Source organism: Schistocerca serialis, chromosome 4 (genome assembly GCF_023864345.2).
Source record: "Schistocerca serialis cubense isolate TAMUIC-IGC-003099 chromosome 4, iqSchSeri2.2, whole genome shotgun sequence".
NCBI lineage: Eukaryota > Metazoa > Arthropoda > Insecta > Orthoptera > Acrididae > Schistocerca > Schistocerca serialis.
In genome coordinates this window covers 776,814,326-776,826,262 of record NC_064641.1, presented here as the reverse complement: position 1 = coordinate 776,826,262, position 11,937 = coordinate 776,814,326, and the positions used below count along the sequence as shown (strand labels likewise).

The following is an 11,937-nucleotide window of genomic DNA, read 5'->3' as shown; positions in this document are numbered from 1 at the left end:
CTGTAGCAATTCTGGATGTGTGGGTTGTCGCATTGTCCTGTTAGAATTGAACAAGTCCATCCGTATGGACAATGAACATGAAAGGGTGCACGTGATCAAAGAGGATGCTTGTGTACATGTCATATCTAGACGTATCAGGGGTCTCATAGCATTCCAACTGCAGACGCCCCATACCATTACAGAGCCTCCACCATCTTGAACAGTGCCCTCTGATATGCAGGGTATGGATTCATGAGGATGTCCCCATACCTGTATGTGTACATCCACTTGATACAATTTGAAAGGAGACTTATACGACCAGGTAACATGTTTATAGTTATCAACAGTCCAATGTCGGTGATGACAAGCACAGGCAAGTCGTGAAACTTTGTGTTGTGCAGTCATCAAGGGTACACGAGTGCGCATCTGGCTCTGATGTTTCGTTGAGTGGTTCACACACTGACCCTTGTTGATGGCCCCACATTGAAATCTGAGCAGTTAGTGGAAGGGTTGCACTTCTGTCACGTTGAATGATTCTCTACAGTCGTCGTTGGTCCTGTTCTTGGAGGATCTTTTTCCGGCCGCGGTGATGTCGGAGATTTGATGTTTAGATTTGATGTTTTACCGGTTTCCTGATATTCACAGTACATTCGTGAAATGGTCATATGGGAAAATCCCCACTTCATCGCTACCTCGCAGATGCTATGCGCCAACTATATCACCAAGTTCAAACTCACTTAAATCTCGCCAACCTCTCATTGCAGCTGCAGTAACCAGTCTAACAACTGCTCCAGACACGTGTTGTCTTATGTAGGCGCAGCCGACCGCAACGCTGTTTTCTGCCTGTTTACATATCTCTACATTTGAATATGCATGCTTATACCATTTTCTTTGGCGCTTCAGTGTATGTCCAGTTACTTAACTTTGTACTAACACAGATGCAGTTGTCTTTGCACGAACAGAGTCAGTTTAGTTAATTTCTCTTCTACATTTACAATAGATCAGACTGCCCTGAATCATAGCATTATGGAGATCGAATACTGTAAAATTGCTAGAATATAGTCAAATATAACGAAATGAACATCTTTGCTCCTATGGCAGCGTTTGATTCACTGCCCTGCCTGACATTCCTATTCATCTTATTTGCCCTCACATCAGAATATCCAGTGGTATAGTGCAATGAAATCTTTACTTATCTCCTTGGAACCTACCAGTACTTGTACCAAATTCTGCCACTCTCAACAGACAGTGGTACAAACAAACTCCAACAAAATCAGCAATAAATATATACATATATGTACTCATGAACTCAGAAGTATTGAAAGTAGAAACTTCATCGCTCACAATTCAGTTATTTACCAATTAGAACTATAATTTTCGAATATCTCATGAACAATATTTAACTAATAATTTACAACTACTATAATTCTTCCTGCAAATGGAGTGAACACATTAATTAACTTATTTGCAAGACACACAAAAATCTTAATTTATGAGTAACAGATTTTACATAACTAATACAAAGAAAACACAAAATCATTATGTACACAAAGACACAAATAATAGCTTCCTGTGTATATTCCTTAATAGCTATCTACAGGAATGCGCATTACTTACATAATTACTTACTTAGTTAACACTTAAATTAATCTATTCATTTATTTAAATACACACATTTACATTACATATGTAGTCTATTCAAAATTTATGTGTCCACAGGCTTCCTTTCATATAGTTAGTATACAATAGCAGTAATACAGTTCTGTGTAAGTCATTTCATATATTAGAACTGTTCATTGACTAATTCTGGAAATACCTCTTCAGATCCTAGTGTGGGTACTCTCTTATAATTTTGGAAGTTCCAGGGTATCAAACAGCGATAGTTCATAGAGTTTTTCTAGGGGATTCACAGGAAAATGAACAACAAATCTCTGTATAACCAACACAAGAAGGCTAAAAATGAATAACAAAAAACAACTGCTATGCAGAAAGACACCTTACGATGAATGTTTGAAGGAAAAATCCATTCTCCTCTCCTTAAGAGCAAAGAACCTGTCAATGATGCGTTCATTGAAGTCTATGATGCTACATACAAAATCTTCAGCGATGGAGAACGCTGTTAGTGCTATAAGCCGCTCTTGACTCATGCTCATAGTACTTTGCAGAAAGGCTTTTATTTTCTGCAGACTAGAAAAGACTGGTCTGCCTCTGAGCTTGTCATCGGTATGGTAACAATCACTTTCACAAGTTTCAGTGTTACACTAAAATGCTCCTGCAAATTATTTTCGAGCATGAACTGCCGAAGTGGAACAGCACCCATGAGCTCCTCGTGTATAGTATCTGAAGCGCCGTTGTCAGTTTCTAGCATTCAAGGAACTGATATATTTCACAAGAGCTCAGCACCAACGTTTGAAGAAGCTAACCTGAACACGAAACAAACTTTTCAGAATCAAACTGTGGTAGCGATTAGATGCCATGTGAAGTCGAAGCGTATCACACATTTCCTTTGCAGCCACAATTTCTGGAATTTTGTTTTCCTGTCACTAGCTCTTCGCAAAATATGGCAGCTCTCTGTACACAGGAATTGTGTCAATGATGCTATCTCGGATCTCCTGTATGGCTCTTTCGAAGCATTTCCCCCTTGTTGTACAGTTAGTAGACTTACTGGTCGTTTTCGTAACAGCTGCATCAATGTAGCTCTGAGAAATTACTTTATGTAAATCGCCCACAATATCCAGTAAAGTTTCTTTAAGTGTGGTTGCTAATGTTTTTGCATCATGTTCATAATGAGTGAGTGAAGTCCACATCCTTTCTACACGTCTACCATCAAGCAAAACATATCTGATAACCACGACAAATTGTGAAATTGTTTAAATATGAGTTGTCTCGCCCGTAATAACTGATACAGAATCAGCAGCTGCAATTTCCTTTCATATTCGGTCATGATAAATCTGCAGTATACAAGCAAGTTAATTATTTTGAATATGTTTCGAAGTGCCTTTGAAAACAAAAGCCTTCGAAAGGTGGTAGCTAAGTGCAACATCAAGTTAAGTAATGAAACTTGTAAAACTATGGAAAATTCCTGCATTTCATGAATCACCGCATCTGTCGTCTCCATGAAGTTCGAGCTCAAAAGCACCACAAAATTCAATAAAATCCACAATTTTATAGGGTACATAGGGATTTTCATAGAGTTGATCATTGTGTCTTTCAATTGACTGCTTACAAGCACGATCCAGCTGTTGTCTAATAGTGCTGCTAAAATAGGTGTAGAGACATGTAGTTCATCATCGTTTTCTGACAGGGTGTCACAGATCTCCTCTCCAGTGAAACATACTGAAGGACAAACGTTGTCCAAGTAGCGGCTACTAGACATAATTGCGCACATGGAAGATCATCCTCAGCATAGTAAATAAAAAAAACAAGAACAGATTTCGAATAAGTCCACAGCAATATGACCATGTAGTGCATAAGAAAAACTAACGGATATTGAAGGGAAGACAAGGCACGCTTGTTACAAAAACGTGTTTGCACGTTTCAATGATGTTCGATACAATTTTCAGTATACACATGATAATGGCTCATTATATCATGCACATTAAACTGCATGCGACACACATTACAGTGATTTCAAGGGACGTGGTGGATGGTTGAATAACTTCAAACAGCGCAACAGAATTGGAAGATGTAAGATAATGAAATTTCTAACAAATCTTCAACTTGGCGATGCATAGCAAATCGCGGAATCAGCCCGAAAATTCATAATTGAGATAAACAAACTCATCCTGTTGTTTGGTAAGGAATTTGTTTTCAGCTCCGACCAATCAGGATTTGTAGAGGAAATGCATATGAAAGGAATCCTGGAAATAAAAGGTATTATGGGAGTTGTATCAAGATCAACTAACATCAATTATTTAACGCATTCATATATAACTATGCCAAATGTTAATCTGGGTGGTAAATTGGCTGGAAACTTATGCCGGCCGTGGTGGCCGAGAGGTTCTAGGCGCTTCAGTCAGGAGCCACGCGACTGCTACGGTCGCAGGTTCGAATCCCGCCTCGGGCATGGATGTGTGTGATGTCCTTAGGTTAGTTAGGTTTAAGTAGTTCTAAGTTCTAGGGGACTGATGACCTGAGCAGTTAATTCCCATAGTGCTCAGAACCATTTGAACCATTTGGAAACTTATTTATTGTGCTGTGAGAAGCTGGAGGTGCTCTGCGCCCTATCATTCTTTCTTTCGTGTATGATCTCGAAGGGCAGTAACGAATATTTACGTCAGAGCAAGCAAGAGTGGGAGAATAGGTATACGAGAACTACAGCTATGGTATGAGCACTGCCATTGGTCAATAGCTTGTCAAAATAACTTGCTTTTACTTGATTCCTGGTCTGCATATGAAAATCAGACACCTTTAGACCAAACTGTCACTACCGAAATGCGTGTGACATTTCAGTTCATGTCACCTGGAACCACTGGAAGAATTCAGCCTCTGGATGTTTGTTTTTCTGTGCATTTGAAACATGTTGTCACGCTATCTGAGGTACGCCATAAGGGAGAGCCAGTTTCACATTAAGCTCCATGACTGAGTGTTTCTCATTTTGCTGCATGCCATCGCATTCCATCAGTTGTCACCAATCCCTTACACTAATATGATCCTATATGCATTCTTTAAGGGTGTATAACTAGCTGAATGTTGTGCTCAGTTGTAACTCCCTTTGATCTTGATGGCGCAAACTTTGCGATCACTGTGGCACATCATTTTTCATTTGGTGTTCATGGTGCAAGTTAATGGGTTGTTTTGAACATTTCTGGAATACATTCCATAAGGTTGATCTCTAGTTCTCTCGGACACTCATTTTCTGTCATCCTCCTGATGCACTTGGTGAGTCATTAGCAGCTAATGTTTTTCCTGTCATAACTGTTGTCATAACACTTTAGAATGAGCCTTACTAAAGACCTCGCATTCAAGAGGTTCCTTGTAAGAGTTTAAGTTCGTCCATCGAGGCTCTGAGCTAAAATCCAACAAACAATTCAAGTTCTTTTGTCTATGCATGTTCCTTTGGAACAGTCCAAAGTCAATATACTACAAGAATAATTTAAACAAAGTTTAAAAAAATGATTAACTACAAAGACAGGCCTGGAGGTGCAGCGACCCTGGCCATTGTCTGTAGCAACAGCGGCTGGTGGGCAGAAAAGATGGTGGGATCGGCTTGGAGGCGAATGTTCAAACTGGGGCCTTGGCTCAGAGTAAACTGCTTGTGGATGGTTGTGAGCTGGTTTAAATACAGTCCGGTGGCAGAATAACTTATTTCCAGTCACATGGATTGCAGAAGCAAGGAGGTTACTGTAACCTCTGGTGGCGCTGCTACAGTAGTGGGACAAGGCCATTACATCCCTACTCTCCACTATTCCCAGATTTATTCAAGATGGCGGATCCAATATGGCGGCGATAGATATGGCAACGTCATAATGACGTCATAATGGTAAGTAAAATTTTGGCGGGAAAATTGGTCAAATGGGCTACCTCCACTAATCTAACCCCCCTCCCCCAGAATATGGTGGGAAGTTCACATTCCAGTAGGACAAAGCAACACACCATGACTACCTCCAATAACCTAAGAAAATGGCGCGAAAATAGGTAACTTGGGATACAGCCACTAACCTAAGTCATCCAACCACCACCTCGTCCTAGGAATTGGCTGGGAAAGGACTCATCCTATGCTGGGCTACTGGATAGGATGGACCCAAGTCTTTATTTTGCATGCAGTGTTCATTTAAACAATTTGAGGCAGCAGCTCCATCCAGTGTGTCCACCATGAGGTCCAGAGTCCAACTGACTTAGTACACAATACTGCCACCAGAGGGTGCCGTCATCGCTCCCATGACATAATGCAAAATAGTGGTCTGAGAGGGAAAATGGTGGGAACCAACAGGAAACCTTAATCCAGTGATGTTTCAGACTTCGGCCAGTAGGATGGCGGTATCTGGTAATGTCTTTGGAGGGGGTATAGGGCAGGATCGTGTAATATATTTTAGAAATGAAAATAATAAATATATCTATACTGAATATGAAAAATGTAATTGCTTATGTAAATGTCTGTCTTGTGCTTAACTTAATTTCGTTTCAGACTTTGCTGAACTAGTTGAAGATGCAGGCACCAGAGGACTTCCGGGATACCGGTGCTCGACGTAATCACAAAAAAATCCACTTTCTTCATTTTTCTCTTTCTTTTATCGCAATAAATAAAAACGCCTGATACGTTCTTTAACCCTGTATTATTCACCCATACAATAGAGTACATCGCTATCACAGTACGTCGTCCTGTTACACACTTGAAAGTTGGATTCTCTCTCCTCAAAATCAAAAAAACAACTGTACAAAAAATTTAATGATAAAATGTTTTCTTTCATCTGCGCCTTACCACGCAATCGTAATTAATGTCTTTGGTAATGCATCTGTTCGATCAGTATTTCATTTTTGTTTGATCTTAAATAAATATTAAGTTAACTGCGTCCTGGTGGGTCTTTCATCATGTTCCTGTACACTCGGCAGCTCTGAGACCTTAGTCTTGCTCAGTCAGCCAGCAGCAGCAGGAAGAGGAACAACGAAGCATCAACAGCAGCCACAATCCACCACTGACATAAAGAACAGGAAGAAGCGGAAAAGTAAGTATCCCATATCACTTCTTTCTCTGTGGTTAGCAGTAACGCTTCCTCGTCTTTGTTCAGCAGTAGCCCTTGATGTGTCAAAGCTCACAGGGTCGAACGCCAACATGCCAGTCTCTACCGCACCTGGATCAGTAGCAACCTCAGCTACCATCTTGTCGAGACCTCCACCAACCTCTGGACCTGCGGCAGCAACAACCTCCAGCATGTGTGAACCCGTATGACAATGTGGGATCATGTAGCACATATAACCCACTTGCTGGAGCAGGACAAGGAACTGTTGTTGTCTGTCCCATTCAAAGATTTGTGTGATGAGGACATGCGACCTGTTCCCAACACGTCGAATACTGGTGGTGGTCCTAAACAATAGAAAGATGAAGGACAGTACTGGTCACCAGTATGCGACTCATCCCAGCAGAACATCTTGTGCTAGTGCAGGCACAGAGTGCAGATGCCGTGGATAAGAAGGCATCTAGTGTACCCATGCTTTTCAGTTCTACATACAATTTAACTCCCAGTGGAGCGAAACGTGTAAATGTTGGTATAGAAGCACATCATGTCTGGGCCTTGCGTGCGAGAATAGAAATTGAAAATGCATTGAAGGGTGTTGAAGAGGCAATTTTTGAGTTCAACTGGGACGAAATATGTCGTGCAGAACGCTACATCAATCAGCAGATGACTACAGAGCATTATCCAACTCGTTCTCCCCCAGACATTCGTGTTACTGTTGTGACACTATCTACACTCCTGGAAATTGAAATAAGAACACCGCGAATTCATTGTCCCAGGAAGGGGAAACTTTATTGACACATTCCTGGGGTCAGATACATCACATGATCACACTGACAGAACCACAGGCACATAGACACAGGCAACAGAGCATGCACAATGTCGGCACTAGTACAGTGTATATCCACCTTTCGCAGCAATGCAGGCTGCTATTCTCCCATGGAGACGATCGTAGAGATGCTGGATGTAGTCCTGTGGAATGGCTTGCCATGCCATTTCCACCTGGCGCCTCAGTTGGACCAGCGTTCGTGCTGGACGTGCAGACCGCGTGAGACGACGCTTCATCCAGTCCCAAACATGCTCAATGGGGGACAGATCCGGAGATCTTGCTGGCCAGGGTAGTTGACTTACACCTTCTAGAGCACGTTGGGTGGCACGGGATACATGCGGACGAGCATTGTCCTGTTGGAACAGCAAGTTCCCTTGCCGGTCTAGGAATGGTAGAACGATGGGTTCGATGACGGTTTGGATGTACCGTGCACTATTCAGTGTCCCCTCGACGATCACCAGTGGTGTACGGCCAGTGTAGGAGTTCGCTCCCCACACCATGATGCCGGGTGTTGGCCCTGTGTGCCTCGGTCGTATGCAGTCCTGATTGTGGCGCTCACCTGCACGGCGCCAAACACGCATACGACCATCATTGGCACTAAGGCAGAAGCGACTCTCATCGCTGAAGACGACACGTCTCCATTTGTCCCTCCATTCACGCCTGTCGCGACACCACTGGAGGCGGGCTGCACGATGTTGGGGCGTGAGCGGAAGACGGCCTAACGGTGTGCGGGACCGTAGCCCAGCTTCATGGAGACGGTTGCGAATGGTCCTCGCCGATACCCCAGGAGCAACAGTGTCCCTAATTTGCTGGGAAGTGGCGATGCGGTCCCCTACGGCACTGCGTAGGATCCTACGGTCTTGGCGTGCATCCGTGCGTCGCTGCGGTCCGGTCCCAGGTCGACGGGCACGTGCACCTTCCGCCGACCACTGGCGACAACATCGATGTACTGTGGAGACCTCACGCCCCACGTGTTGAGCAATTCGGCGGTACGTCCACCCGGCTTCCCGCATGCCCACTATACGCCCTCGCTCAAAGTCCGTCAACTGCACATACGGTTCACGTCCACGCTGTCGCGGCATGCTACCAGTGTTAAAGACTGCGATGGAGCTCCGTATGCCACAGCAAACTGGCTGACACTGACGGCGGCGGTGCACAAATGCTGCGCAGCTAGCGCCATTCGACGGCCAACACCGCGGTTCCTGGTGTGTCCGCTGTGCCGTGCGTGTGATCATTGCTTGTACAGCCCTCACGCAGTGTCCGGAGCAAGTATGGTGGGTCTGACACACCGGTGTCAATGTGTTCTTTTTTACATTTCCAGGAGTGTATTACAACATTGTACGATGATTGTGCCTCAGTTATGAACTTAAACGATCTGGATACTGCGCTAAGTCTTGCAGTGGAAAGATTGAACCTTTGGTTGCCGAGCATTGCATACGATGCATACAATGATGTTGTAAACTTCCTAAATGCGCATAGTGTACATGTTGATGATTTGGAGCAGTACCTTTGTTTGTTCATGAACGCTGAACCAAAATAGAAACAGATTAAATATACTTGTGAAAAACCTGAGTACTGTAGGGCATCCATTGGCTTGAGGGAGATATGCACGGAATTTATTGCACGTCAAAAAGCTTTGTTTGGAAAATACTGTACAGGTGTGAAGAAGAAGAAGATACAGAAAGGGTCTGTTGATTTTCTTGAAGTACTGCATCCAGTGTATGATATTTAAATAAATAAATTATGTGTATATGATCTCAAACCATGCTTGTGTTTTATTTCTTACCTCTCTCATTATAGTCAAAGTATTAAACTTACTAATATCATTAGTTTTGAGTGCTACACCTATAATGATGCAGCAGCATACAGTTACCCCAAACATCCCCTTGCCAGTTATTCACAAAATGTACGATAAAGCTAGTCTTCATAGGTAAAATATATATAGCTGATTTCTCTGTGTAGCCTGTATAGCTCAGTCTGTTAAGTGATGGAGTTACAGTCGCTACACATACTATTACTATCCCTTCAAGTGTGTCTTTCTATATATACCAACTACGTGTCAATAAGAAACTTCCTGGCAGATTAAAACTGTGTGCGGGCCGAGACTCGAACTCGGGACCTTTGCCTTTCGTGGGCAAGTGCTCTACCACTGAGCTACCCAAGCACGACTCACGCCCCGTCCTCATAGCTTTACTTCTGCCAGTACCTCGTCTCCTACCTTCCAAACTTAACAGAAGCCCTTCTGCGAACCTTGCAGAACTAGCACTTCTGAAAGAGAGGATGTTGTGGAGACATGGCTTAGCCACAGCCTGGGGGATGTTTCCAGAATGAGATTTTCACTCTGCAGCGGAGTGTGCGCTGATATGAAACATCCTGGCAGATTAAAACTGTGTACCAGACCGAGACTCGAACTCGGGACCTTTGCCTTTCGCAGGCAAGTGCTCTACCACTGAGATACCCAAGCACGACTCACAGCTTTACTTCTGCCAGTACCTCGTCTCTTACCTTCCAAACTTAACAGAAGCTCTTCTGCGAATCTTGCAGAACTAGCACTCCTGAAAGAAAGGATATTGCGGAGACATGGCTTAGTCACAGCCTGGGTGTTGTTTCCAGAATGAGATTTTCACTCTGCAGTGGAGTGTGCGCTGATATGAAACTTCCTGACAGATTAAAACTGTGTACCGGACCGAGACTCGAACTCGTCAGTACTTGTCAGTACCTGGCATAGTTAGTATCATGGCAGAGTGGGTGAAAAATCCTCATCACATGGACTTTGTTGTCGATGTCTGGTCCTGTGACCGAAGAAGATGGGGAATGGAATTCACCTTCCTGATAATATACGAGGTGCGACAATAAAGTAATGAGACTGATGTGAAAAAAATGTTGCTTACTGCTTTAGTCAAGTTTAGTGTTGTCTCCTTCAAAGTAGATGCCTTCTGATAGCACACACTTTTTCCAGCGCTTCTGCCATTGCTGGTAACATTTCTCAAACTCATCTTCTGTAATATCCTCCAAGACCCTCGTTACAGCTTTTTGGACATCTTGTGTTGTTTGAAAGTGGTGTCTCTTGATCGTCGTATTGACTCTTGGAAATAGAAAATTAGCAATGAGCGATGAATAAGGTGGCTTCGGTAGTATTGAAATTTGTTTTGAGGTTAAAAATTGCTGTACTGGCAGAGCAGTATAGTGATGCAGAATCCAATTATCAGCAATATTGGCACAGACACGAAGAATTCGTTTATGAAGCCTTTCTAAAATTTCTTTGTAGTAATATTGTTTAACTGTTTGTCCAGGAGGCAACCACTCTCTATGGACAATTCCCTTGGAATCACAGAAATACACAAGCATGTATTGCACTTTTAACTTTGACATGCAAGCTTTTTTTGGTCTGGGTGATCCCTTTGAGCACCATTGCAAACTTTGGCGTTTTGTCTCTGGATCATACGGAAAAAACCAACTTTCATCACCAGTGATAACATGGCTCAACAATTCTGGATTGATTTCCGTTTGCTCTAGCAGATCGGCTGCCACATTTTTCCGTGTTTCTCGCTGTTGTGGTGTGAGATTTTTGATGACCATTATTGCACAAATCTTTCTCATACCAAGATCTTCAGTTATTACTAGACGAACCGTTTCTCGATTGATGTTCAGGTCTTCTGCAATCATTTTCACAGATAATCTTCGATCAGATCGTGTGAGTCAAGCACCATGGCAAGTTGACATCTGTCCGTGGGGTTGATGGTCGTACACTGCAGTCTTCAACATTCGTTCTGCCTTCACTAAACATTTTATGCCAACGAAAAACTTGACCCTTTGACATAACCTCCTCTCCAAAAGCCTTCTGAAGCTTACCGTAAGTTGTTGCGTTTTCACCCAGTTTAACGTCAAAAAGAAACGGCATACCATTGCTCAATATTATGTGGTTCCACTCCCGTGACGAGACACAAACACGTGTTAACTTATCGCAGCAAAATTCATGACTGAGCAGTTGCATCGATGTGCTTCTTGGACTAGAAGCAGTTTATAGACCAAGGTCAAAGATATTGTGCCTATGCAAGCCCGCAGGGTTGCCACATCTTGCAAAGAAAATTACTTTGTCATACCTCATATGCACAATTATTGTAGGTGCATCCAATTGTGGCAAGAATGTCCTTATGACACTGCTAACACATGTAGATGGAGTCCAATTTGAACATGTTTGTGTATTTTCAAAAACGCTGTTTCAGGCCAAGTACCAGTTATTACAGGAGATATTGCGCATTGTAGATGGTGTTACATACACAGCATTCAGTGAAAGCAGTGATATCCCCCACCTGAAAAAGGAAAGCCAAATACTGTCTTCATATTTGACGATTTTGATGTGGAAAACCAAGACCAAATGCGAAAATATTTCTATTTTGGTCTTCATATGGGTGCTGATGTATTTTATCTAAGCCAAACATATTCCAGAATCCC

At 42.9% G+C, this 11,937-nt stretch overlaps 1 non-coding gene across 1 annotated transcript; it reads right to left on the bottom strand.

Annotated features, from left to right (window-relative positions):
* Positions 1–9,573: 9,573 nt before the first annotated feature.
* Positions 9,574–9,648, bottom strand: Trnas-cga (transfer RNA serine (anticodon CGA)). Its single transcript has one exon. It is a non-coding gene; the product is annotated as a tRNA-Ser (tRNA).
* Positions 9,649–11,937: the final 2,289 nt, after the last annotated feature.